We start from the raw sequence: 27440 nt of genomic DNA, 5'->3' as shown, positions 1-27440 counted from the left end.
GGCAAACCCATTTGACTTACTAAAGCAGTTAACCTACTTAACTATATCAAAATCTATTTGGCACACTTTTCTCTCTTCATTCAATCTATCAACTTTTAAAAATAATTTAATACTTCAATTTATATGGCTTACAATCTGTCTATCTTTGTGTCAAGGCCAAGTTTGAAATGTGGCTCTCCTCTCTCATCATTTTAAATCAATACAGAATATGATGAATAGTTAAGGGCCTGTTGGTTGCACTTGCAGAACACTAGTCTGTCTCCTGCTCAGCTAATTTCCAAACCAGTTCAGGCAGCATCCAAGGAGCTTGGATGCTGCCTGAACTGCTGTGCTCTTCCAGCACCACTAATCCAGAATCTGGTTTCCAGCATCTGCAGTCATTGTTTTTACCTCGTTAATTTCCAAACCAGTTCAATGTTTTGCCTTCATTTTCATGAGCTTTAATTTCTCTCTGTGACATATTTTAACAAATGCTGTTTGGAATGAAAGTATTCTCTTTTTTTAAAAAAACTTTGAACTACTTTCATTAGTCATAACTTATCATTGACTAATTAGTTGAAAATGTTCAAGTTGTTCAGTCTTATTTGGGAATCAAATAATAGGCTAACTAGTCTAATGGAGGAGAAAGTGAGGTCTGCAGATGCTGGAGATCAAAGTTGAAACTTTATTGCTGGAACAGCACAGCAGGTCAGGCAGCATCCAGGGAACAGGAGATTCGACGTTTCGGGCACATTCCTGAAGAAGGGCCTGTGCCCGAAACGTCGAATCTCCTGTTCCCTGGATGCTGCCTGACCTGCTGTGCTGTTCCAGCAATAAAGTTTCAACTAACTAGTCTAATGCCCTGGTTTAAGTCTTTTTTAATCTCTCTATATTCATGGAGTGACATGCAACTTTCCAAGCTAAAGCAAAGCTTTCAGATTTGAGACTCTTCAAAGGTTATGATTAGTGCATTGACAGTGTTCTCATAACTACTTTGAAAATTTTGGAAGAAAATTTTGCTTGAGTATCTGTCATTCTTTGACAGATTTTATTCATTACTGGTCCTTTGCTTACACTGATTTTGATGAGTCCTTGGTCCTGATTTAATATTAGTTTCCAGGCCATGTTGTCTGGTGTGGTGTGGTAACCCTTTTCCTTTACTGTAAATAATGGTGCAAAGTAACTGTCCATTATGTCTGGCAAGTCCTTATTTTCATCAACAAGACTGCCACTATTGAGGGGTTTTCGAGGGGTTCATGTTGTTTCTGGCTGCCCTCTCTCTCTCTTAATACAATTGTAATTTGTTTTTCTTTGTTTACTTTGGTATCCACTGCACATTTCTTTTCATAATCCCTTTCCAAAGCTCTTGCTGCATGTTTTGATGCAGTAACAGAATAGTAACAGCAAACAAGGAGGCTGGTCAGGTTGTGCTGGCTCCGTATAAGTGCGGTTTGCGTAATATTGTTCTTCCGCAGTCCTGCAGTTTCTTTTTATCCTTTTTGGATAATTATTCAATTCTCTCTTCAAGGCCTCCTTTGAATCTGCCTGCCTGGCATTCTCAGGCAATGTATTCCAGATCCTAGCAACTTGCTGCATTTAAAAACTGCCTCTCATGTTGCTGTTGGTTCTTTTGTCAATAACCTTAGATCAATGGCCTAGTTTTGAGTTCATTAACCAATGGGAATAGTTTGGCTGTATCTAATCTGTCCAAAACCCTTATGATTTTGAACACTTCTATCATTTTGTTCTTTATATCTCTCCCAGTTATTAGAATCTGCTCCTTTATTGACCACTCTTTGAATGCTGTTGCCTTGTTCTGTTATATTTTACCTTTTATTTTGCCCATAACGTTTGTTAGCAAGTAGTACTCTTTTCTTTGGGCTGTAATCCCTTCCAAATGTTTCATATTGCTTACCCCAACACTTGTTTTGATCCAGGGCTGCTGAAATTATTTTTCATTCTCTGCATCAATTACGGTGACATTGTGATAAATCAAATTTGGATTTGGACTCACGACTCCAGTTTGTGCTCCAGCCATCTCCAGATTGGCCAAATCATAAATTTAATAGAATGATGCCCGCGCCAAGCTGAAATTCCATACTGGTAAATCTGAATTACTTGAACGTTGTGTAAGCTTGACATGTGACCGTATTAATCTCATTCGATAAGAAGTGGGAATTCGTCACTTCATGATGGAGGTGGCGTGGAAAACGGCGATAGAATCCTAATCACTAACTGCTCCCACTACAAGTGTTTGCAGTACAGCTACACAAGATATGGAAAACAAGAGGGAGCAAAATAATGCCATCCAACTCTATGCCAATCCTCTTTCTAACTGGCCTACATTGGAGATTCAAATAGGGAAAATCATTGTACTGGACCAGACCAGACCCCCTCAAAATATTTTAAGAAGGTAGCCCAGACCCTAACTTTTTCTTGTATTTAAGACAATTGTAAAGTGGCTGTTCCAGATGCAATGCAACTGGTCAAACTACTCTATGTTAAGCAAAACAACTTATTTCAACAATAGTGTTTATATACAACAAAATAAAGAAGGACTTTACAGAATACTAGATATGATAACTATTACTAATCAACTATTCGAATATAGTAACATCCCAAAAACACACCCTTGTCAAAATTCCAAAAATAGATTTGTCTCACAGATAACTCCAGCAATCCAGAAGGAAAAATATAGAGGAAAACTTAGAGTGTCAGTAGCCAGGAGACATTTTACTGCAGCTTCATAACCCTGCTGAGACTCTAACAACAACTGCTACCGAATCTAAGCTAAATAAACTAAAAACTAGAAATCCTGATCACACCCACCCAGGCTGCATCTATTGTTTCAACTTTTAAAAACCCAAGGCCTCCCGAGCTGTTTACTTTGAGACTTCACTAACCAGATCAGGGCCTCTGCCTTAAAACCTCTCTTCAAAACAAAACCAGAATAAAATGCTCCTCTTTAAACCACAGCATCTTTATACCTTGAAAATGTGAACAAAGGTGGATGACATTGTACGATGGGGAATTGATGGATGTTGCAGTCATAGATACAATACCTTCTTCAACTGAGATGCCTGGGGAGGCGATAGTCCCTGAAAAATCTAATGAATTAAGGCCATAGAAATGCTCTACGGCTTTGCTGCACACCACAAAAACACCAATAGCATGCTAACCCAAAAAAATGAGGGCTTCTCTGGTGCTGACCTTCATTTTTCAGTGCTTTTTTGAAGTTATTATTATAAGATATGAACAGATTGAGTAGTAAAGACATTTCTTCTGTCTCTCACTGTCAAAATAAAATGGTAAATTAAAACAACGTGCATCAAATTGCAAGGGATTGCCTCAATAATCACACCACTCTACTTAATAGATAAATGTAGATTCCCTGGGATTTGACTCTGGCATTTACTAAATTCCAATGACTGTTTTGCCAGCTGCATGGATTGCAATCTTTCACGAGGCACAAATATTTGAACCGCCCTTGTCCAATTCTATTCTACAGTCTCATTCCTTTTCCAAATGTATACTCCTGAACCTTGACTACTCCATACTTCACTCTGTATCAATGTCAAGTTCTTGTTTTTGTCTTTCAAATCCTTCTATACCCTGGCTTTGCACAACCTAACCTCCACAATTTTGTTCACTTCTCTACTTTTCCATTTAGAAACACTGGATATCTGTTTTGCTTGACTCTCAGTGACTCAAACCTCTGATATTTTGGTAACATCGGATATCATAGCAATTACAGAAGCATGGCTCAGGGATGAAGAAGACTGGCAGCTTAAGGTTCCAGGCTACATATACCATAGGAAGGATACAAAGGGGGACAAGAGAGGAGGGAAAGTGGTGTTTTTGATCAGGGATAGTATTATAGTTGTACTGAGGGAGGATATTACTGGGAATCATCCAGGGAAGTATTTTCAGTAAAACTAAGAAATAAGAAAGGGATGGTCACTTTATTGGGGATTGTATTATAGACCTCCTAACAGTCAGCAGGAAATTGAGAAACAAATTTTATAAGGAGACCTCAGTTATCTGTAAGAATAGCAGGGTGGTTATGATAGGGGATATTAACTTTCAAAACATGTAGTGTTAAGGGTTTAAATAGAGAAGAATTTAAGTGTGTACAAAGTTTTCTGATTCAGTATGTGGATGTATCTATTAAAGAAGGTGCGGGAAAACAATGTGGATTTTACCAGTTTCCTCATTTCCCTCCCCCCACCTTATCCCAGATCCAACCTTCCAGCTTGGCACCACCCTCATGACCTATCCTACCTGTCAATCTTCCTTCCCACCTATCCGCTCCACCCTCACTCCGACCTGTCACCATTACCCCCAACTTCATCCTATCTCACTCCTACTACCTTTCCCCAGCAGCACCCCCTCCCATTTATCTCTTCCCCCCCCCCCCGCTCACAAGCTTTATTCCTGATGAAGAGCTTTTGCCAGAAATATCGATTCTACTGCTCCTCAGATGTTGCCTGACCTGTGCTTTTCCAGCACCCCACACTCAAATCTGATCTCTCAGTCCTCATTTTCTCCAAGGTGCAAAACTTGACCTACTCCTTGGGAAATAAGGCAGGGCAGGTGACTGAGGTGTCAGTGGGGGAGCACTTTGGGCCAGCGACCATAATTCTATTAGTTTTAAAATAGTGATGGAAAAGGATAGACCAGATCTAAAAGTTGAAGTTCTAAATTGGAGGAAGGCTAAGTTTGACAGTGTTAGGCAAGAACTTTCAAAACCTAACTGGGGGGCAGATGTTAGAGGTAAAGGGACAGCTGGAAAATGGGAGTCTTTAGAAATGAGATAATGAGAATCCAAAGGCAATATATTCCTGCTAAGGTGAAAGGAAAAGTTGGAAGATATAGGAAATACTAAATGACGAGAGAAATTAAGGTTTTGGTTAAGAAAAAGAAGGAAGTATATGTCAGGTATAGACAGGAGAGATCGAGTGAATCCTTAGAGTATAAAGGCAGTAGGGGTATACTTAAGAGGGAAATCAAGAGGGCAAAAAGGGGACATGAGATAGCTTTGGCAAATAGAATTAAGAATAATCCAAATGGATTTTATAAATCAATTAAAGACAAAATGGTAACTAGGGAGAAAATAGGGCCCCTCAAAGATCAGCTAGGCGAAAGTGAGGACTGCAGATGCTGGAGATTAGAGTCAAGAGTACGGTGCTTGAAAAGCACAGCAGGTCAGGCAGCATCTAGGGAGCTGGAGTGTTGATATTTCAGGCACGACAGCCTATGTATGGAGCTGCAGGAGATGTGGGAGATACTAAATGAGTATTTTGCATCAATGAATACTGTTGAGAAGGACATGGAAGATATAGGATGTGGGGAAATAGGTGGTGGCATCTTGAAGAATGTCCATATTATGGAGGAGCAGGTGCTGGATGCCCTGAAACGCATAAAAGTGGATAAATCACTAGGACCTGATCAGGTGTACCTGAGAACTCTCTGGGAAGCTAGGGATTTGACTGCTGGGTCCCTTGCTGAGATATTTGTATTATCGATAGTCACAAGTGAGGTGCCAGAAGACAAGGTTGGCTAACGTGGTGCCACTGTCTAAGAAAGGTGGTAAGGAAAAGCCGGGGAACAATAGACTGGTGTGCCTGACGTCGGTGGTATGCAAATTGAGGGAATGCTGATGTTAAAGTACCTGTTCGAGATGGCTCAGGGAATCCCTGATGGACTCTACCTAAGCCTCTCTTAGTTCGTCCCGGAGATCGTACTCTTCGGTAGTCTAGAATATAAAACTCTTATAGACACTTTAGCTGAAGTTATTATCTTTAGTTACCAATGGCATCAAAGTTAAACTATAATATAGATATCTGCAAGCCAGGCTTGAGCTCAGGTTTTAAAATCATTAGCAGAATGGCGGCGTTAGTTCTTAGTCTGTAGAGCTCTCTCAGGCTACTCCTCTTATTGCTGCAAAAAAGCTGTCTTTATACAGAAATTGGTATTAAAATTACAGAAACACCACATGTCCTTAATCAGATAAACAGCAATAAAATGGCAAAAAAGTTTGCAGAGGAAGAGAAACTCATTGAGAGGTCTGAGTTCTCTTTACTAATTAAACTCCACACACATCAAAGTGGGAACCCTGATCAAGCCAGGCCAGATGGCTAATTGCTTTGGCTAGATAACCTTCTCTTTTAACAATACATCAAAACAAGAGAGTAGTCTAAACTATATGGAAAAGGTCATGAGGTAACCTCACTCAGCTCACCTGCCCAGTATCATTATCTTATAAAATGGCTCTTGCTTTTAAAATCCTCGCTCTCTCGCTCTCTCGCTCTCTCGCTCTCTCGCTCTCTCGCTCGCGCTCTCTCGCTCGCGCTCTCTCGCTCGTGCTCTCCCTCTCGCGCTCTCTCTCTCGCGCTCTCTCTCTCTCGCGCTCTCTCTCTCTCGCGCTCTCTCTCTCTCGCGCTCTTTCTCGCGCTCTTTCTCGCGCTCTTTCTCGCGCTCTTTCTCGCGCTCTTTCTCGCGTTCTTTCTCGCGCTCTTTCTCGCGCTCTTTCTCGCGCTCTCACTCTCACTCTCACTCAACCAACTGCAGCTTCCAGCCCCCAGGGTGAGAAGGAAGTACTGCCACACATTCCACAAGTGAACAACACTGATCCATTGACACTAAGGCCAGATGTTCTTAATTCTTCTGAACAAATGCCTCCTTTCCCCCTCTTCCCCACCCTGTGGTCAAGCACTTATCAGCATCTCCTGTAGCAGATGTGTAAGGCTACCAGCTTTCTCACTAAGGAACAGGATTTACATGTATTTGGAAAGGCAAGGACTGATTAGGGATAGTCAGCATGGCTTTGTGCATGGGAAATCATGTCTCATGAACTTGATTGAGCTTTTTGAAGAAGTAACATAGAGGGTAAATGAGGGCAGAGTGGTAGATGTGATCTATGTGGACTTCAGTAAGGAATTCAACAAGGTTCCCCATGAGAGACTGGTTAGCAAAGTTAAATCACATGGAATATAGGGAGACTAGCCATTTGGATACAGAACTGGCTCAAAGGTAGAAGACAAAGGGTGTTGGTGGAGGGTTGCTTTTCAAACTGGAGACCTATGACCAGTGGAGCGTAACAAAGATCGGTGCTGGGTTCATTACTTTTCGTCATCTATATAAATGATTTGGATATGAGCATAAGAGGTATAGTTAGTAAGTTTGCAGATGACACCAAAATTGGAGGTATAGTGGACAGCGAAGAAGGTTACCTCAGAGTACAACAGGATCTCGATCAAATAGATCAGTGGGCTGAGATGTAGCAGATGGAGTTTAATCTAGATAAATGCGAGGTGCTGTGTTTTGGAAAAACAAATCAGTCAGGACTTATACACTTAAACGTTAAGATCCTGGGGAATATTGCAAAACAAAGAGACCTTGGAGTGCAGCTTCATAGTTCCTTAAAAGTAGAGTCGCAGATAGACAGGATATTGAAGAAGGTATTTGGTATGTTTTCCTTTATTGTTCAGAGTATTGAGTATAGGAGTTGGGAGGTCATGTTGCAGCTGTACAGGATGTTGCTTAGGCCACTTTTAGAATATTGTGGGCAGTTTGGAAGGATGTTGTGAAACTTGAAAGGGTTCAGAAAGGATTTATAAGCATGTTGCCAGTGCTAGAGGATTTGAGCTATTGGGAAAGACTGAATAGGCTGGGGCTGTTTTCTCTGGAGTGTCAGAGGCTGAGGATTGAACCTTTTTGGAGGTTTTTAATATCATGAAGGGCTTGGATAGGATAAATAGATAAGGTCTTTGCCCTGGGGTGGGGGAATCCAGAACTAGAGGGCATAGGTTTTGGGTGAGAGGACAAAATATAAAAGGGACATAAGGGGCAACCTTTCCATGCAAAGGCTGGTGCATGTATGGCATGAGCTGCCAGAGGATGTTGTGGAGGCTAGTACAATTGCAACATTTAAAAAGCATCTGGATGGGTATATGAATAGAAAGGGTTTGGAAAGATATGTGCCAAGCGCTGGCAAATGGGACTAGATTAGATCAGGATATCTGGTTGGCATGGACGAGTTGGACTGAAGGGTCTGTTTCTGTGCTGTACATCTCTGTGATGTTATGACTCTATGTATTGAAATGTGTATTAACTGCCTTCGCTTTGCTTCCCCACTTTCCTGCTGTTCAAAAGCCTCCAGATTTAGTTGTGAGATCAAATTCAAATAATGACCGGAATTGGTGAGTGGTGAAAATAACCTCTTTTATTTACATGTTCACAGCACATGTTCGAGATGGCATTAGATCCTGAAATACATTTTGAGTCATTGAGTCATTCGGCACACAAACAGACTCTTCAGTCCAACTTGTACGTGCCAACCAGATATCCTAAACTATTGTAGTCCCAGAACTTGGCCTATATCCCTCTATACCCTTCCTAGTCCTATCCCCATCCTGATCCCTTTTAAATGTTGTAATTGTACCAGCCTCCACCATTTCTTCTGGCAGCTCACCCCACATATACACCACCCTCCCACATACCCCAAACCCAGGTCCCCCTCTCATCCCAAGTCCACATTCTCCAGCCTCAGACCCCACTACCCCACTATCTATCCACCCCTTCCTTCCTCCCAAGACCCCACAAACCTCTGAGGTCACCCCTCAGCCTCTGACACTCCAGGGAAAACAGCCCCAGCCTATACAGCCTCTCCTTGTAGCTTAAATCCTCCAACCCTGGTAACATCCTGGTTTGTAAAATCATGAGGGGTATGAATGGGGCAAACAGACCAAGGTCCCTCCCGCTCTTCTCTCCACCCCCCACCCCCCTCTTTGGGGAGAGGTGTGCAAAGAACCAGAGGACACAGACCCACATGGTGCATGCACGGAACAAGCCACCAGAGGAAGTGATCCCATCAGTCTATTGGTGTTCACCAGTAAAATGATGGAAGGATTTGTCAACAGTGCTAACTAGTAATATCCTAGGCCCAAGCACCTTGAGCTGCCTCATCAACAACCTTCTCTCCATAAGGGCTGAGGAAGGGATGATTCACAATGCCTCAGATACAGAAGCAGCCCAGGTCTCTTAGCAGCAAGACTGAACAACATCTAAGCTTGGGCTGAAAAACAGGAAGTAACATTCACACCACCCAAATACCAGGCAATTACCACCTTCAATAAGAGATTATCTAATTATCATCCCTTGACATTCAATGGCATTACTTGCATGAATTTTCCATTAATATCCTGGGGGATACTGTTGACGAGAAACTGAATTGGATTAGCTATATGAATACAGTGGCTACAGGCGCAGGACAACAGCTAGGAATCTTGCAGTGAGGAACTCTCTTAACTCTGCATAACCTGTCCAAAAGGGAAAGTTCAGGAGTGCGATAGAATACCCTACGAGTGAGTGCAGCTCCAACACTCATGAAACTTGTCACTGTTCAAGACAAAGCACCACATCCACTACTATGCTCAGTGGCAGCAGTGTGAACCATCTATCAGATGCACAGCAGAAATTCACTAAAGCTCCTTAGGTAGCACCTTCCAAGGACCCCATGAGCATTTTCATCTAGAAGGACAAGTGCAGCAGATATTTGGGAACACTAGCACCCACAATCAGATTGATTCCTGGGATGGTGTATCACAACAGATAGGATCGGTTCGGAGTACGTTCACTGGCATTTACAAGAATGTGGGGATATCGCATAGGAACTGCAAAACTTCTAACAGCACGAGACAGGGTAAAGGTAGCAAGGATGTTCACAATGACTGGTCCAGAAACAAAAGTCACAGTCTAAGGATATGGATTGGGCCATTTAGGACTGAGGAGAAGGAGCAATTTCTTCACTCAGGAAGTGGTGAGCCTGTGGAATTTTCTGCCAAAGGGTATGGGGAGTAAACGGGAACAGGGTGCAGAATTAGATGGGTAGCCATGATCATATTGCTTGGCAAAGCAGGTTTTAAGGGCCAAAAGGCCTACTCCTCCTCATTCCTCTGTTTCTATATTAACTCCAAGCCACTCACCATCCTGACTTAGAAACATACTGTGATTCTTTCAGCATCATTGGTTCAAAATCCTGGAATTCCCTTCCTAACAGCATGGGGGTGGACTCAAAACACATGGATTGCAACAATTCAAGATGGCAACTCACCACCACATGCACAAGGGTATGTCAGGCTGGGTAATAAATGCTGGCCTAGCCAGTGATGCCCACCCCATGAGTGAATTAAAAGAAAAACTGATGGCATAGACTTTATTCATAGAAAAACAAAGGAAAAAAAGTCAAAAATCTGTTCATACAGGGATATTAGTAGATTCAAGCATAGTGGTTAGCAGCTTGGACTTGTGTTCCGGAGACAGGCAATCAAATCCCACAGAGAGAGAGAGACAGAGAACCTGCACAGTTTCTGCCTTTGCTGTTTGAATTCGTGTATCGCTGGACATCGGAGTGCATCTGGGAAAATTAACAAACAGTGAAATTCACAACTAATCTTGGAGGAATTGTTGGGTGAAGTTCACAGCACAGAATCAGATAAATTAATTGTTGTTTTAAGTCTGTCCAAGAGAAAGGCTGCAGTAGTGAGTATAGTGGATTCTTTCTTGATTATATGTTTTTGTAGATTAAATTTAAAATATAAGCTATAGCTATTAATTTAACCTGGGGCAGTGTTTGTAGAGGAATAAGACGGTGTTATTTTCTGGGTCTGTAAATTGATGAAGGAGCAAAAATGGCCGTTGCAGTGATATGTACTTCTTGTCAGATGTGGGAGTTTAAAGAGAGTTTAAGGGTTACTACGGATTATATCTGCCATAAGTGCTGTTGGATGCGAATCTTACCAGATCGAGTGGATCGTTTGGAGAGACAGATAGAAGCAATGAGGAATTTGTAACAACAACAGTATGTGATGGATGGCAGTTATAGGAAGGGGGGTGGAAGTCTCAGATACAGTCACATTGATGGGTTAACTCGAAGAAGGGTGAGAGAGGTCAGCACCTAGGGCAGGAGTCTTTTGTGGATATACCCATTTTAAACAGGTACGCTGTTTTGGAAAATGTAGGGGGTGATGGATTCTCAGGGGAAACACGAACAGCCAAGTTTCTGGTATTGAGACTGGCTCTAATGCTATGAGCGGTATGTCGGCTTCCAAGAGATCAATTGTGTTCGGGGATTCTGTAATCAGAGGTACAGACAGATGTTTCTGTGGCCAGCAGAGAAAAAGCAGAATGGTGTGTTGTTTCCCTGGTGCCAGAATCAAGGATCTCTCGGAGAGGGTGCAGAATGTTCTCACGGGGAGAGGGGCCAGCAAGAGGTTATTATCCACATTGGAACCAATGACACTGTAAGGAAAAATATTGAGATTCTGAAGGGAGATTACTGAGAGTTAGGCAGAAATTTAAAAAGGAGGTCCTCAAGGGTAGTAATATCTGGATTACTCCCAGTGCTACGAGCTAGTGAGGGCAGGAATAGGAGGATAGAGCAGATGAATGTATGGCTGAGGAGCTGGTGTATGGGAGAAGGATTCACGTTTTTGGATCATTGGAATCTCATTTGGGGTAGAAGTGACATGTACAAGAAGGACGGATTGCACCTAAATTGGAAGGGGGCTAATATACTGGCAGGGAAACTGCTTGGGAGGATTTAAACTAGTAAGGTGGGGGGTTGGGACCCAGGGAGATAGTGAGGAAAGAGATCGATCTGAGATGGGTACAGCTGAGAACAGTGGTGAGTCAAACAGTCAGGGCAGGCAGGGACAAGGTAGTACTAATAAATTGAACGGCATTTATTTCTATGCAGGGGCCTAACAGGGAAGGCAGATGAACTCAGGGCATGGTTAGGAACATGGGATGGGGATATCAAAGCAATTACAGAAACATGGCTCAGGGATGGGCAGGACTGGCAGCTTAATGTTCCAGGATACAAATGCTACAGGAAGGATAGAAAGGGAGGCAAGAGAGGAGGGGGAGTGGCATTTTTGATAAGGGATAGCATTACAGCTGTGCTGAGGGAAGAGATTCCTGGAAATACATCCAGGGAAGTTATTTGGGTGGAACTGAGAAATAAGAAAGGGATGATCACCTTATTGGGATTGTATATTCCTGAAGAAGGGCTTATGCCCGAAATGTCGATTCTCCTGTTCCCTGGATGCTGCCTGACCTGCTGCGCTTTTCCAGCAACACATTTTCAGCTCTGTATTATAGACCCCCCAATAGTCAGAGGGAAATTGAGAAACAAACTTGTAAGGAGATCTCAGCTATCTGTAAGAATAATAGGGTAGTTATGGTAGGGGATTTTAACTTTCCAAACATTGACTGGGACTGCCATAGTGTTAAAAGGTTTAGATGGAGAGGAATTTCTTAAGTGTGTACGAGACAATTTTCTGATTCAGTATGTGGATGTACCTACTAGAGCAGGTGCAAAACTTGACCTACTCTTGGGAAATAAGGCAGGGCAGGTGACTGAGGTGTCAGTGGGGGAGCACTTTGGGGCCACCGACCATATTTCTATTCGTTTTAAAATAGTGATGGAAAAGGATAGACCAGATCTAAAAGTTGAAGTTCTAAATTAGAGAAAGGCCAATTTTGACAGTATTAGGCAAGAGCTTTCGAAAGCTGATTGGAGGCAGATGTTCACAGGTAAAGGGACGGCTGGAAAATGGGAAGCCTTCAGAAATGAGATAACAAGAATCCAGAGAAAGTATATTCCTATCAGGGTGAAAAGGAAGGCTGGTAGGTAAAGGGAATGCTGGATGACTAAAGAAATTGAGGGTTTGGTTAAGAAAAAAAAGGAAGCATATGTCAGGTAGAGACAGGATAGATCGAGTGAATCCTTAGAAGAGTATAAAGGCAGTAGGAATATACTTAAGAGGGAAATCAAGAGAGCAAAACGGGGACATGAGATAGCTTTGGCAAATAGAATTAAGGAGAATCCAAAGGGTTTTTACTAATATATTAAGGACAAAAGGGTAACTAGGGTGAGAATAGGGTCCCTCAAAGATCAGCAAGGCAGCCTTTGTGTGGAGCCACAGAAAATGGGGGAGATACTAAATGAATATTTTGCATCAGTATTTACTGTGGAAAAGGTTATGGAAGATATAGACTGTAGGGAAATAGATGGTGACATCTTGCAAAATGTCCAAATTACAGAGGAGGAAGTGCTGGATGTCTTGAAATGGTTAAAAGTGGATTGGTCCCCAGCACCTGATCAGGTGTACCCGAGAACTCTGTGGGAAACGAGAGAAGTGATTGCTGGGCCTCTTGCTGAGATATTTGTATCATCGATAGTCACAGGTGAGGTGCCGGAAGGCTGGAGGTTGGCAAACGTGGTGTCACTGTTTAAGAAGGGCGGTAAAGACAAGCCAGGGAACTATAGACCGGTGAGCCTGACCTCAGTGGTGGGCAAGTTGTTGGAGGGAATCATGAGGGACAGGATGCACATGTATTTAGAAAGGCAAGGACTGATTTGGGATAATCAACATGACTTTGTGCGTGAGAAATCATGTCTCAAAAACTTGATTGAGTTTTTTGAAGAAGTAACAAAGAAGATTGATGAGGGCAGAGCCATAGCTGTGATCTATATGGACTTCAGTAAGGCGTTCAACAAGGTTCCCCATGGGAGACTGATTAGCAAGGTTAGATCTCATGGAATGCAGGGAGTACTAGCCATTTGGATACAGAACTGGGTCAAAGGTAGAAGAGAGAGGGTGATGGTGGAGGGTTGTTTTTCAGACTGGAGGCCTGTAACCCGTGGAGTGCCACAAGGATCAGTGCTGGGCCCTCTACTTTTTGTCATTTACGTAAGTGATTTGGATGCAAGCATAAGAGGTACAGTTAGTAAGTTTGCAGATGACACCAAAATTGGAGGTGTAGTGGCCAGCAAAGAGGGTTATCTAAGATTACAACTGGATCTGGACCAGATGGGCCAATGGGCTGAGAAGTGGCAGATGGATTTTAATTCAGATAAAAGCGAGGTGCTGCATTTTGGGTAAGCAAATCTTAGCAGGACTTATACACTTAATGGTAAGGTCCTAGGGAGTGTTGCTGAACAAAGAGACCTTGGAGTTCAGGTTCATAGCTCCTTTGAAAATGGAGTCGCAGGTAGATAGGATAGTGAAGAAGGTGTTTGGTATGCTTTCCTTTATTGGTCAGAGTATTGAGTACAGGAGTTGGGAGGTCATGTTGCAGCTGTACAGGACATTGGTTAGTCCACTGTTGGAATATTGCGTGCAATTCTGGTCTCCTTCCTGTCGGAGAGATGTTGTGAAACTTGAAAGGGTTCAGAAAAGATTTACAAGGATATTGCCAGGGTTGGAGGATTTAAGCTACAGGGAGAGGCTGAACAGGCTGGGGCTGTTTTCCCTGTAGTGTCGGAGGCTGAGGGGTGACCTTATAGAGGCTTACAAAATTATGAGGGGCATGGATAGAATAAATAGACAAAGTCTTTTCCCTGGAGTCGGGGAGTCCAGAACTAGAGAGCAGAGGTTTAGGGTGAGAGGGGAAAGATATAAAAGAGACCGAAGGAGCAACCTTTTCACGCAGAGGGTGGTACGTGTATGGAATGAGCTGCCAGAGGATGTTGTGGAGGCTGGTACAATTGCAACATTTAAGAGGCATTTGGATGGGTATATGAATAGGAAGGGTTTGGAGGAATATGGGGCCGGGTGCTGGCAGGTGGGACTAGATTGGGTTGGGCTTTCTGGTCGGCATGGACGGGTTGGACCGAAGGGTCTGTTTCCATGCTGTACATTTCTATGACTCTATGACTCTGACTCTCTGTCAGCTTGGCAATTTATATTCAGTTAATTAAATAAATATAAATATATAAAGTTAGTCATTTTAATCATGAAATGACTGTAATTTCATTAAAATCCATCTGGTTTACTACAGTCCCTTTAGAAAAGATATTTTATCCTTACCCAATCTAACCTATGTGACTCCAGCCCCACAGCGATGCAGCTGTATCTTAACTCCTCTCTAATAAAGCTTGGCCAGTCGCTTATTTTAATTCAAGTTGGCAGTTCATCAACTCCTTCTCAAATGCAATTAATGCTGACCTTGCCATTCAGGCCCACATTCATCAAGAGATTACAAAAGAAATGCAGAATGCTTTACCCGAGTTGAATATTAAGACTTGACTGGATCATTACAAGGGAGAATTGGTTATGTACCTGAGGTAAAGGAATAGAAAAAATGATTTTACTGTGTTCTGCCAGACCTACATCACTCCAAGATGGCTGCACTCCTGCAACTGTAATCTCATACACACCTCAACTTTTAATTGCTCTGCCACCAGCAGTGATGCTTCCAACTTTCGGGATTCCAACATCTGAAATTTCTTCCCTAAACCTCCAAGTACCTTGACCTCTGTGTTCTCCTTTTAAGGTGATCTATAAAACTTCTCTTTGAACAAGCTTTTGGTCACCTTTCTTGCTATCTCCTTACACAGCTCAGTGTCAAATGTTGTTACAAAACATATACCACCATTAATGTAGTGAAGTGCTGCAAATAGTTGTTACAAAACATATACCACCATTAATGTAGTGAAGTGCTGCAAATAGTTGATAAAACAACAAAAAAACACAGAAAATAGTCCCAAAAGAAAAGCTCGCATCAACAAGAGGCTATATAAGAAACTGAGTGACGGTTAAGTAGCGGATACTTGGTAGAGGAATCACGCTCATTACAACAGGAAAGAAAGAAATGATGAGTGGAGTGCCAAATGTTTGCTGTTGAGTCCAATGCTGTTTGGATACTTGACTGGACGTACTCAATGAAAAGGCAGAATGTGACCTATTTTGATGCACAAAAGCAAAAGCCAGCAGTTCAGTGTGTTAACATAAAAAAAGCACAAACAAGGGCATGCAAGACACAATTTGCAAGAAAGGAAAAAAGGAGGTTAGAAATTCCTTTTATGTGACTGTTCTAATGATTTAAGAGTTTTATATGTTATAATTTGTATTAAATTAGAAACATAACTGCTGAATTCAGTATGATACGTTTAATGCTAAATCGCCTGCAGCATCTTAGGCATCCTGGATAACAGTAACATGGAAAACTTTGTCATTCATTAACCATATGTGAATTTGCTATTGTTTCATAACATTTGACTCTTTAGCTTGGTTACAAAAACTATAAGGTGAACCCTGGTTACTTTATATAGGTCAATTAAGCGCATGCAGACATTGTGGCTATAATATTTTGTCTTGAAGTGTCTATAAAATACTTTTCCAAATGGCAACAATTTATTTATACTGACCTCTTCCAATTTGATTCAAAGAAGTTTATGTATGATGTGACAGTCAAGGTAGGAAGACCTTTATAGAGGTCTGTAAAATCATGGGATACATTGATAAGGTAGATAGCCAAGAGCTTTTCGCTATGGTAGGGGAGCCTAAAACTAGACAGCATAAGTTTAAGGTGAGAGGGTAGAGATACAAAAGGGTCAAGAGGGACATTTCTTTTCACATTGGGTGGGTAGTGCCTGAAACAGGCTGCCAGAGGCAAGTACAGTTTAAGAAACGTTCAGACAGGTATGAAGAGATATGGACCAAGCTCAGGAAAACTGGACTAGTTTAATGGTGAGAACTGGGACTGGGCAGCATGGACAAGTTGGGCTGAAGAGCTTATTTCCATGCTGTAAACCTCAGTGATTCAGTATGAAGGATTTAAGTAAATACAAACAAATCTCTTGTACAGTTGCCCATGGTGTAAGAGGTTTCACTTTTAAAGCAAAAGCACACTATCAACAAATAGACTGTGAAAAGTGTTATAGGAAATAGGGTAGCATGCCAAGATCACCACTTGTAACATTACAGACCTGAGCAAGGTCTATATACAACTAAGTGTTTAGTAGTATATTTCACACATGCTCCCTTTATCTAAGTTGATACGCAGAGCTGTCTAAATCTATACAGGGTTTTGGTACAGTAAATAGGGGAATCTATTATCTCTGGCCAGACTGCATATATTTAATACAGTTGGCATAAGAGCTAAGAAGAATGAGATTTTAAAAAAAAGTTCAAGTGATGTGATTTGGATTGTGCTTCCTGAAAGGATAGTGGAAGCAGATTCAATAGTCAGTTTCGAAAGAGAATTGAACATATATTTTAAAAAAAGGAATTTTCAGGTCAATGGAAAAAGAGCTGAGGATTGGAACAAACTAGATCTCCCAAACTGTCAATACTGGTATAGAAGGGCCAAATAGACTCCTTCTCTGCTGCAGGATTCTATGATGCTTAGTTACATATTCCCATCACCTGTCTTTGCCCAAACTAACTATGCCACATCAGTTTTCATTCCAAGTTCTCATTATTTTCAAATCACTTCATGATTTAGCTTAATGTTTTTCTCCTGCCTTCTGCTTCCGCAATATTAAACACTCAACCCTCACTTCCACTCTTAATTACTTAGCCAATATACTTTCAGCATCTGAAAGTACCAAATCTGCCAGTTCCTCTCCACCTAAACCTCATGTTTCCTCAGGGACTTCTCAATTTTTTCTGTTTTTGCAATGTATGCTCAAGTGTCAATTAAATCCCTCCTACTGTAAATAATTTTTCCTCAGCACAAGAAATATAAGACACACTTTCAGATTGTGCTGTCATAATTCTGATTATTCTACTTGGAACTTTAAAAAAAGACCAAAAATAAAATCAAAAGGAAATCTTACAACCCTTTGAACCTATTTTGCCATTTAATAAGATCATTTCCAATCTTCTGTCTCAATTTTTTTTCATGCTTGATCACTAGATCCCTCAATTCAGAAGTCAAAATGTCCCTAATGCAGTCTTGAATATTCAGTGATGCAGTTCCACAACCTTGAGACAGAGATTCACAATCCTTTGAGTGAACAACTTTCTCATCTCAGTTACAAATAGGCGACCCTTTATTCTCAAACAGCAACCCAGTGTTTGTACATGACGCAGCAGCAACAGCGGTTGTTTGATCAGTGCCAGGGCACTGCTGGCTTCTTAATTTTAATTAATTCTCCACAGAGCCTATATCGTCTTTCAGCACCGCCCTGATATCATCCTTAAATATTAGAGCCACACCACCTCCCCTACCTTCCTGTCTGTCCTTCCGAATAGTCTGATACCCCTGGATATTTAACTCCCAGTTGTGACCATCCTACAATCATGTCTTCGTAATGGTTACTAAGTCATACTCATTCATGATGATTTGTGTTGTTAACTAATTTATCTTGTTACAAGTGCTACAAGCATTCAGGTAAAGTGCCCTTATGCTAGTTTTTGTACCCTCTTTCAACATTTCCATTCCAACATTTCCATTAATAATATCTCCTGAGTTATCCTTAGTTTTTACTTCTTTCATAGTCTGCCATGTAGTTAAACTCTCCAGCACACATGCTGACCCGCTGCTCACCTTTTTATTTACCACCATACTTCCTGTCATGGTCCTCTTTCCTCCCCCACCCCCACACCGACTCACTAGTTAAACTTCCAGTGACCACTCTATTTATTCTTTTCACTAGAACGCTGGCTCCAGCTCCGTTCAGGTGGAGACCATCCCATTGGTACAGATCCCCCTGGTTCCATAACTGATACCAATGCCCCATGAGATGGAACCCCTCTTTCCCACACCATGTCGTTCGCCACGTGTTTACTTCCCTAATTTTCTAATCCCGAAGCCAATTTGCCCATGGCTAAAGTTGTAGTCCGGAGTTTGTGGCTCAACACTAAAGATATTTGATTGACAGCGTCAATAGATCACATAGAGAACACATTTAATATTACATTGTATCTATTTGAAAAAGCCTGAAGTTTGCACATTGGCAATTTCAAAAGTGCTTTAGTATTTATTTGTTGAAATGCACATGTTATAAGTATGTAAAAACCTTTTTTTGCAATATGGAATGTCATGGACCCCTCATATAAACATTTAACTTTGATTTGCTTTGAACGTTCATGTGCATATGTGCTAATTGTTCTTTACTAGTATTCCAGTTGGTGTTAGTAGAATGAGTGCTAATTGTTGTTTGTGCTAAAATCTCTCGCAAATATAAACAAGTGTAGCATACATTAATACATTGACCTTGTTTTCACACTCTGTTGTTAAACGGTATTTAATAGAATGTGGGAAAATTTGCAAAGCATCATACTATTTTTACCCTACTTTAATTGGTCTAAAAGCACATTGAAATGAGAGACAAACTGCTGGATAACAAATCCAGAAAATTCTTACAAAACTAATCAAAGATCACAGTTTTAATGGCTTGGTGAATCCAGCAGTGTGTGTAAAGAGTACCAATATCAGATTTAAAAATAAATATTTTGGAAAAGGAGTAATACGGACAATAGGACTTAATAACATAATTTAGCTATATTTTTCTTGTGTTTACAGTAATTGGAATTCTGCAAAGCTTCTCCTCCACTATCACTTTAACCTAAAGATTACGGCAGGAGACTGGGAAATGCTCTGAAATATCAGGATAGCACAGCTCGGATTAAAAGCTGGAGTATTTTTTTGTTTGTGGGATGGAGATCTCATGACAAAGCCATTAGTTTTCATTCCTAATATCCTTGATAATGGTAGTGACCTCTTTTATTAAACAACTTCAGTGTGTCTGGTGTTGATACGCTCATTATCCTAGGAGTCTGGGTGAATGTACATGTTATCCATCTGGCCTGATAAGTAAGGTGGCCTAGACAGGACTTTGAACACATTAGTGAGGTCAGAATCAAGCATAGTAACGACAGAGCAGATGTCCTTCCTGACACACATGTAGCAACCACACTAATTGGAAATACAGATTGTGGCTGATTTTATTGTTGGGAAAGTTCCCCTGCTTTAAAGCCTCTGTAAAACAAAACATGCGATTATGAAGTAAACAAGGGATTTCTTTATTTCCAAGTCAGGGTAGTGCATGAGTTGATATTCCCATATATCTTCTGCTCTAGTCCTTCTGGGAAACTGGCCATGTGAACTCTCTCGTGATACTTTGGGGTGGAGAGGTTTGACTTCTGGTAACTGCGATAATCTTCCTTTGATTTGGAGATGCCAGTGTTGGACTGGGGTGTATAAACTTAAAAATAACACAACAACAGGTTGTAGTCCGACAGGTTGATTTGGTTGACAACCACCTGATAAAGAAGCAGCGTTCCAAAAGCTAGTGGTTCCAAATAAGCCCATTGGGCTAAAACCTGGTGTTGTACAATTTATAATCTTCCTTTGTGTTGGGTATGATTCCAGCCAGTAGACATTTTCCCCTTCATTCTTAGGGTGGGGTTCAGTCTTGCTCAATCAAATAATGTCTTGACTTCAAGAGCAGTTATTCTCCTCTCGTGTCTAGATTTCAGTTCTTTTGGTGATGTTTTGAGTAAGATTGTAATGAGATCCGAAGGTCAGTGATTGATTTTTTTCAGCCAGAAATGGACAATAATCATACCCAATGCAGCGAAACCTTTCTTCAAATGAAATATTTCAATCTCCTTTTTACAGTGTCCATCTTAAATCAGATCCTTTTCTGTTTAGGCCTGTCACTTCCAGAAATGTGCAAGTGCATTTGGAGATGCATTTGGACCTGGAGGTGTCATTAATCTGACATGAGGAAACACTCTGGAAATCAAACCCCATTCCAACACGAACTATACCAAAAGTGCCAACAGTTTGTTCAGTCAACAAAAATGGCGAACTTGTTTCCTGTTACTCGAACAAAAGTTTTCACCAGCCTTTTTTAATAAATTCAAAAATGAACATAGAAAACAGGAAGAGTAGGTCATTTGGCCATTCGAGCCTGCTCTACCAATCATAATGATTGTGGCTTGGTTCACCCATTAGATCTTTTCCATGTTCTAAACTTCCTAAAATCAGAATTTTCACACCATGGAGAAAGGCCCTTTGGCTCATTGTGTTTGCACCAGTCATCAAGCTTTTATCTGTTCTAAATTATCCAGCACTTGATCTGTAGCCTTGTTCTTATTCAAACAAGTCGCGAACTAGTTATAAATTAAGGTATATTGCAAATTAAACTATGTACCCCTTTAACCTTGAACACAGATGTATTTTTGCACAGACTGGGTGAGAGGCAGACCCACCATGCTCTCAACACACTACACACATACAACGTACATAACATCTACTTGAAAATTTATCAAGCTTTTTCAAACTACTCCAGAGACAGAGAGCGCGAGAGGGACACAGTCTTTACAAATGCCTAGAGCCTCTTGATGTAGCCCATTAGCTCCATCCAGAATATGTTGCTAGGCAAGATCAGCATCAATTTGTTATTTGTCAGCTGAACAATTAAAGCAATATAACTCCAACGTAATCTTTGTCTTAAAACTGTGTTGGATGTTGCTTTCCAAAGACAGTTTTTTTTTTGTAAATGGCAAATAGACCACAGTCTCATTTTAACCTTTTTCACTTTGTTTGCAACTGCAATCACATGATAAATCCTTTGTAATAAAATAATTGCCAAATATCCATTTGCTGGTTCTCAGAACCCATAAACATTTGTTCCCAACCTGCCTCCGAACTTGGGAAGTGAAACATCATTTTGAAATGCAATTTCGTTGCAATATACTATAACATGATAATACACAACAAAATGCAAAACCTTACAGACATTCATCATAATTCACTCTTCATGCTGGATTTACGCCATTTCATGTCACATTTTTAAAGTCTGCAACTATTTCACCATCACTATATGATAGTACATTAGCAATTATATTATCTTTTCTAGCGAACAATTCTTACAATGTTGAACTAGCTGAAACAAAATACACTGGTATGTTGAGCTTGACATATGTCTATACAGGTCACAGGATTGTGCACAATGTAAGTGAGTCACTTTTTGTTATGGTTGTGGCAGCCATAAATTTTCAAATGTCTGAGCTCGTAAAAGTGCTGAAAATTTCTTTTCCACTGCAGAGGTTTTCTTGTGATGCTGATTCTATTTCTTAGAAAAATAACTTACTAGCTGCTCTATGCCTAACTGCAATAAAACTGGACATCCACCTCACCTCACAATCCCAGTCACTAGCATCTATTGCCGTACTAAAAGGTTTAATGAAGTCAGAGATAGCTAAGACATTAATATTGTTTTCAGCTTCTCAAAAGCTGTTTGAAATTCCTTTGACCACATTATGTTTGCCTGCTTTCGTCATAAACGCTTTGTGAAATTTGGCACAAATTTCCATAAAAGCCACACATCTCCCAATAATCTCATGGTTTCATAAGCCTAACAACAATGCAATTTTTGATCAAGTGTGCCTTCAAGGGGTCCCAGAAAATTCATGTTGACCAATGTCAAAAGATGTTAATTTACCCAATTATATGGATGTACAATAGTTTTGTGCAATTTCTTTCATTCATTGATGATCCATAGAACATAGAACATTACAGCACAGTACAGGCCCATCCATCCTCGATCCCAGAGAGAGAAAGCAGGTCTGGCAGCATGTGTAAGGAGAGAAAAGAGCTGACGTTTCGAGTCTAACTGACCCTTTGTCAAAACATCAGCTTTGTGAAACATCAGCTCTTTTCTCTCCTTAAGGATGCTCCCAGACCTGCTAAGTTTTTCCAGCATTTTCTCTTTTGGTTTCAGATTCCAGTATCCACAGTAATTTGCTTTTTTCCTTTCTTCCATCCTCGATGTTGTGTCGACCTGTGAAATTAATCTGTTGCCCATCTAATCTACACCATTCCATTATTATCCATATGTATGTCCAATGTTCATTTAAATGCCCTTAACATTTAGGATGGCATGGTGGCTCAGTAGTTAGCACTGCTGCCTCACAGCACCAGGGCCCCAGGATCGATTCCAGCCTTGGGCGACTGTCTGTGTGGGTTTCCTCTGGGTACTCCGATTTCCTCCCACAGTCCAAAGATATGCAGGCCAGGTGAATTGGCCATGCTAAGTTGCCCCATAGTGTTAGGGGCATTAGTCAGAGGGAAATGGGACTGGATGCATTGCTCTTCGGAGGGTTGGTGTGGACTTGTTGGGCCAAAGGGCCTGTTTCTACACTGTAGGGAATCTAATCTAACATTGGCGAGTCTACTACTGTTGCAGGCAGACCATTCCATGCCCCCACTACTCTGAATAACGAAACTACCCCTGATATCTCTCCTAAATCTATCACCCTTCACCATCCGAGGAAAACGGCTCTCACTGTCCAACCTATTCAACCCTCTGATTATCTTATATGTCTTGACGAAGTCACCTCTCAACTTTCTTCTCTCCAACGAAAACAGCCTCAGTTCCTTCAGCCTTTCCTCATAACACCTTCCTTCCATACCAAACAACATCCTAGTAACTCACCTCCTGAACTCTTTCCAAAGCTTCCACATCCTTCCTATAATGCGGTGACCAGAACTGTACACGATACTCCAGGTGCGGCCTTACCAGTGTCTTGTACAGCCGAAGCATGACCTCGTGGCTCCGAAACTCAATCTGCCTGCCAATAAACACCAACATACCATATGCCTTCTTAACAACCCTTTCAACCTGGGTGGCAACTTTGAGGGTTTTACGCACCTGGACACCGAGAACTCTGTTCATCTACACGGCTAAGAATTTTACCATTAGCCCAGTACTCTGTATTCCTGTTACTTCTTCCAAAGGGAGCTACCTCACACTTCTCCACATTAAACTCCATTTGCCACTTCTCCGCCCAACTCTGCATCTTATCTATGTCCTTCTTTAACCCACAACATCCTTTGGCACTGTCCACAACTCTGCCTACCTGACGTCATCTGCAAATTTACTAACCCATCCTTCAACGCCGACCTCCAGATCATTTATGAAAATGATGAATATTTTACATCAACCACCATCCTCTGTCTTCTCTCAGCTAGACAATTTCTGATCCAAACCGCTAAATCACCTTCAATCCTGAAACTCCGTATTTTGTGCAATAGCCTACTGTGTGGAACTTTAGCAAACACCTTACTGAAGTCCATATACACCAGATCAACTGCCTTACCTTCATCCAGTTGTTTTGTTACCTTCTTGAAGAACTCAATCAGGTTAGTGAGGCATGAACTACCCTTCGCAAAACTGTGTTGACTATCCCTAATCAAATTATTTATTTCCAGATGATTATAAATCCTATCTCTTGTAACCTTTTCCAACACCTTACCCATAACCAAAGTAAGGCTTACTGGCCTGTAATTACCAGGGTTATCCCAACACCCCTTCTTGAACAAGGAACAACATTTGCTATCTTCCAGTCTTCTGGCACCACTACTGTCCATAATGATGACATAAAGATGAAAGCCAAAGGCTCTGCAATCTCCTTCCTGGCTTCCCAGAGAATCAGAGGATAAATTCCATCTGGTCCAGGGGTCTTATCTATTTTCAGATCTTCCAAAATTGCTAAAGCCTCCTCTTTGTCAACCTTAGTCCCATCTAATCTTGTAGTCTGTATCTCTGTATTCTCACTAACATCGCCCTTTTCCAATGTGAATACTGATGAAAAGTATTCAGTAAGCACTTCCCTTGTGTCCTCAGATTCTGCACACAATGTTCCACTATGATCTTTGATTGGCCCTAATCCTAATCCTAATCCTAATGCCTTCCTTGAAGATTTTAACCTACTGCGAATCCTCTTGCAAGGATGCCTTCCTTGAAGAAGCTCTCTTCCTCCCTCTACAAGGATTTCAGTGAGTCCCTCTCTGCACACCCCAGGTCATCTCCTCTGCCCAGAAGCTCTTCAGCCATGTTCTCAAATAGACTCACTACCACAGCCACATCTCCTTCCTCAGCACCGCCTATGGAACCGACTGACCCCGCATGGACTCCGGACTACGTTCAGACCAACAAAATTTGGACCCAACCAGGACAACCAGTACCGATAACAAATCCGAAGCCTCAGGCAACAGACCTCCCTCCGGATCCTTCGCTCCACGCTTGCAGCCATGCGCTGCTACCTACATTCCCTGCAATTAGCCCTACCCCAGCTCAGGACAACACACTCACAGACCTGCAAAGGACCTCTACTGTTCTTCAAGCACAGAAGAATCCATACACTAAACAAACAGTCCTTCCTAGCCATATCGGAAATTAAAGACAGTAAGTACCAAAAACTTTCATGTACTTACCCCCACACTCTGGGTTCCTCAACTGTTCCAGAATCTTCCATCGGCCTCCGAAATCACTCAGGTGCCATTAACCACGCAGCTGCTGCAGCGCCCGCGGCAGCAACCGCCGCCGCGAACCATGACGTCACATCCGCCCCCACCGACCTCGCTGCCTCCGCGATCGCCGCCCAGACAACCGCCTCCACGATCGCCTGGAAGACCATTGCCGACAGATTTGCGGCCTCCGCCGGGTCCATGGCTATCGGGAATAACACCATTTCTGTTGTCGCCACAGACACTTCCGCCCCCTGGGTTGCCATCGCCGCAGCCACTTCCGCCCCAGTGACATCACTAACCTGCACAACCACCATGCGTCTCCGCCCCCATGCCGATCTCCGTCCGCACGCCTAACCCCGTCCCCATGCCGATCTCTGTCCTCGCCCCCATGCCCAACCCCGCCCCCACTCCCAGCTCCAGCTCCACACCAGGTCCTAGCTCCCAGCCCTGCCGTGTTTTCACCATCCCTCCAGAACTACCCCTCTCTGAGGATGAAAGATCAGTCCTCGGCAGAGGCCTCACCTTCATTCCCCTACACTCTCGGATTAACGAGTTCAATACACGGCGAGACAACGAACAATTCTTCCGCCACCTTCGTCTCTGCGCCTACTTCTTCAACCAGGATTCTCGCCTACCCTCTGACGACCCCTCCTCCCGTCTCCAACACACCCCATCCACCTGGACACCCCATGCTGGCATCTTACCTGCCCTCGATCTCTTCATAGCCAACGACATTAACCACCTCAACCTCTCCACCCCTCTCACCCTCGGAACGTGCAGCCCTTCACTCCCTCTGTTCCAACCCCAACCTCACTATCAAACCGGCAGACAAGGGAGGCGCGGTAGTAGTTTGGCGCACCGACCTTTACACCGCTGAGGCTAAACGCCAGCTCTCCTCCTACTGCCCCTAGACCATGACCCCACCTCCCACCACCAAACCATCATCTCCCAGACTATCCATAACCTCATCACCTCAGGGGATCTCCCATCCACCGCCTCCAACCTCATAGTCCCACAACCCCGCACCGCCCGTATCTACCTCCTGCCCAAACTCCACAAACCTGACTGCCCCGGCCGACCCATTGTCTCAGCCTGCTCCTGCCCCATCAAACTCATCTCTGCATACCTCGACACGGTCCTGTCCCCCTTAGTCCAAGAACTCCCCACCTATGTTCGGGACACCACCCACGCCCTCCACCTCCTCCATGATTTTCGCTACTCCGGTCCCCAACGTCTTATCTTCACCATGGACATCAAGTCCCTGTACACCTCCATCCCCCATCACGAAGGACTCAAAGGCCTCCGCTTCTTCCTTTCCCGCCGTACCAACCAGTACCCTTCCACTGACACCCTCCTTCGACTGACTGAACTGGTCCTCACCCTGAACAACTTCTCTTTCCATTCCTCTCACTTCCTCCAAACCAGAGGAGTAGCCATGGGCACCCGCATGGGCCCCAGCTATGCCTGCCTGTTCGTAGGATATGTTAAACAGTCCATCTTCCGCAGCTACACTGGTACCACCCCCCACCTTTTCCTCCACTACATCGATGACTGTATCGGCGCTGCCTCGTGCTCCCACGAGAAGGTTGAACAGTTCATCCACTTTACCAACACCTTCCACCCCGACCTCAAATTCACCTGGACTGTCTCAGACTCCTCCCTCCCCTTCCTAGACCTTTCCATTTCTATCTCGAGCGACCGAATCAACAAGGACATTTACTATAAACCGACGACTCCCACAGATACCTAGACTACACCTCCTCCCACCCTGTCCACTGTAAAAACGCCATCCCATATTCACAATTCGTTCATCTCCGCCGCATCTGCTTCCAGGAGGACCAGTTCCAATACTGTACAACCCAGATGGCCTCCTTCTTCAAAGACCGCAATTTCCCCCCAGACGTGATCGACAATGCTCTCCACCGCATCTCCTCCACTTCCCGCTCCTCCGCCCTTGAGCCCCGCCTCTCCAATCACTACCAGGACAGAACCTCACTGGTCCTCACCTACCAACCCACCAACCTCCATATACATCGTATCATCCGTCGTCATTTCCGCCACCTTCAAACGGACCCCACCAGGGATATATTTCCCTCCCCTCCCCTATCAGCGTTCCGAAAAGACCACTCCCTCCATGACTCCCTTGTCAGGTCCACACCCCCCCAACCCATCCTCCACTCCCGGCACCTTCCCCTGCACCCGCAAGAAATGCAAAACTTGCGCCCACACCTCCCCCCCTTACTTCCTCCAAGGCCCCAAGGGATCCTTCCATATACCCCACAAATTCACCTGCAGAACGTTTCAGAGAACACCTCTGGGACACCCAGACCAACCAACCCAACCACCCCGTGGCTCAACACTTCATCTCCCCCTCCCACTCCACCAAGGACATGCAGGTCCTT

General features: G+C 42.8%; 1 protein-coding gene across 8 annotated transcripts in view; it reads left to right on the top strand.

The window, feature by feature from the left end:
- LOC122551298 (diacylglycerol kinase beta) overlaps positions 1-27440 on the top strand; it is a 544642-nt gene that overhangs the window by 84432 nt on the left and 432770 nt on the right. The gene's annotated exons all lie outside the window — the stretch shown is intronic.

The sequence above is a fragment of the Chiloscyllium plagiosum genome, chromosome 7 (assembly GCF_004010195.1).
Source record: "Chiloscyllium plagiosum isolate BGI_BamShark_2017 chromosome 7, ASM401019v2, whole genome shotgun sequence".
NCBI classification, from domain to species: domain Eukaryota; kingdom Metazoa; phylum Chordata; class Chondrichthyes; order Orectolobiformes; family Hemiscylliidae; genus Chiloscyllium; species Chiloscyllium plagiosum.
The sequence above is the reverse complement of the archived record's forward strand: the minus strand, read 5'-3'. Positions and strand labels throughout refer to the sequence as shown.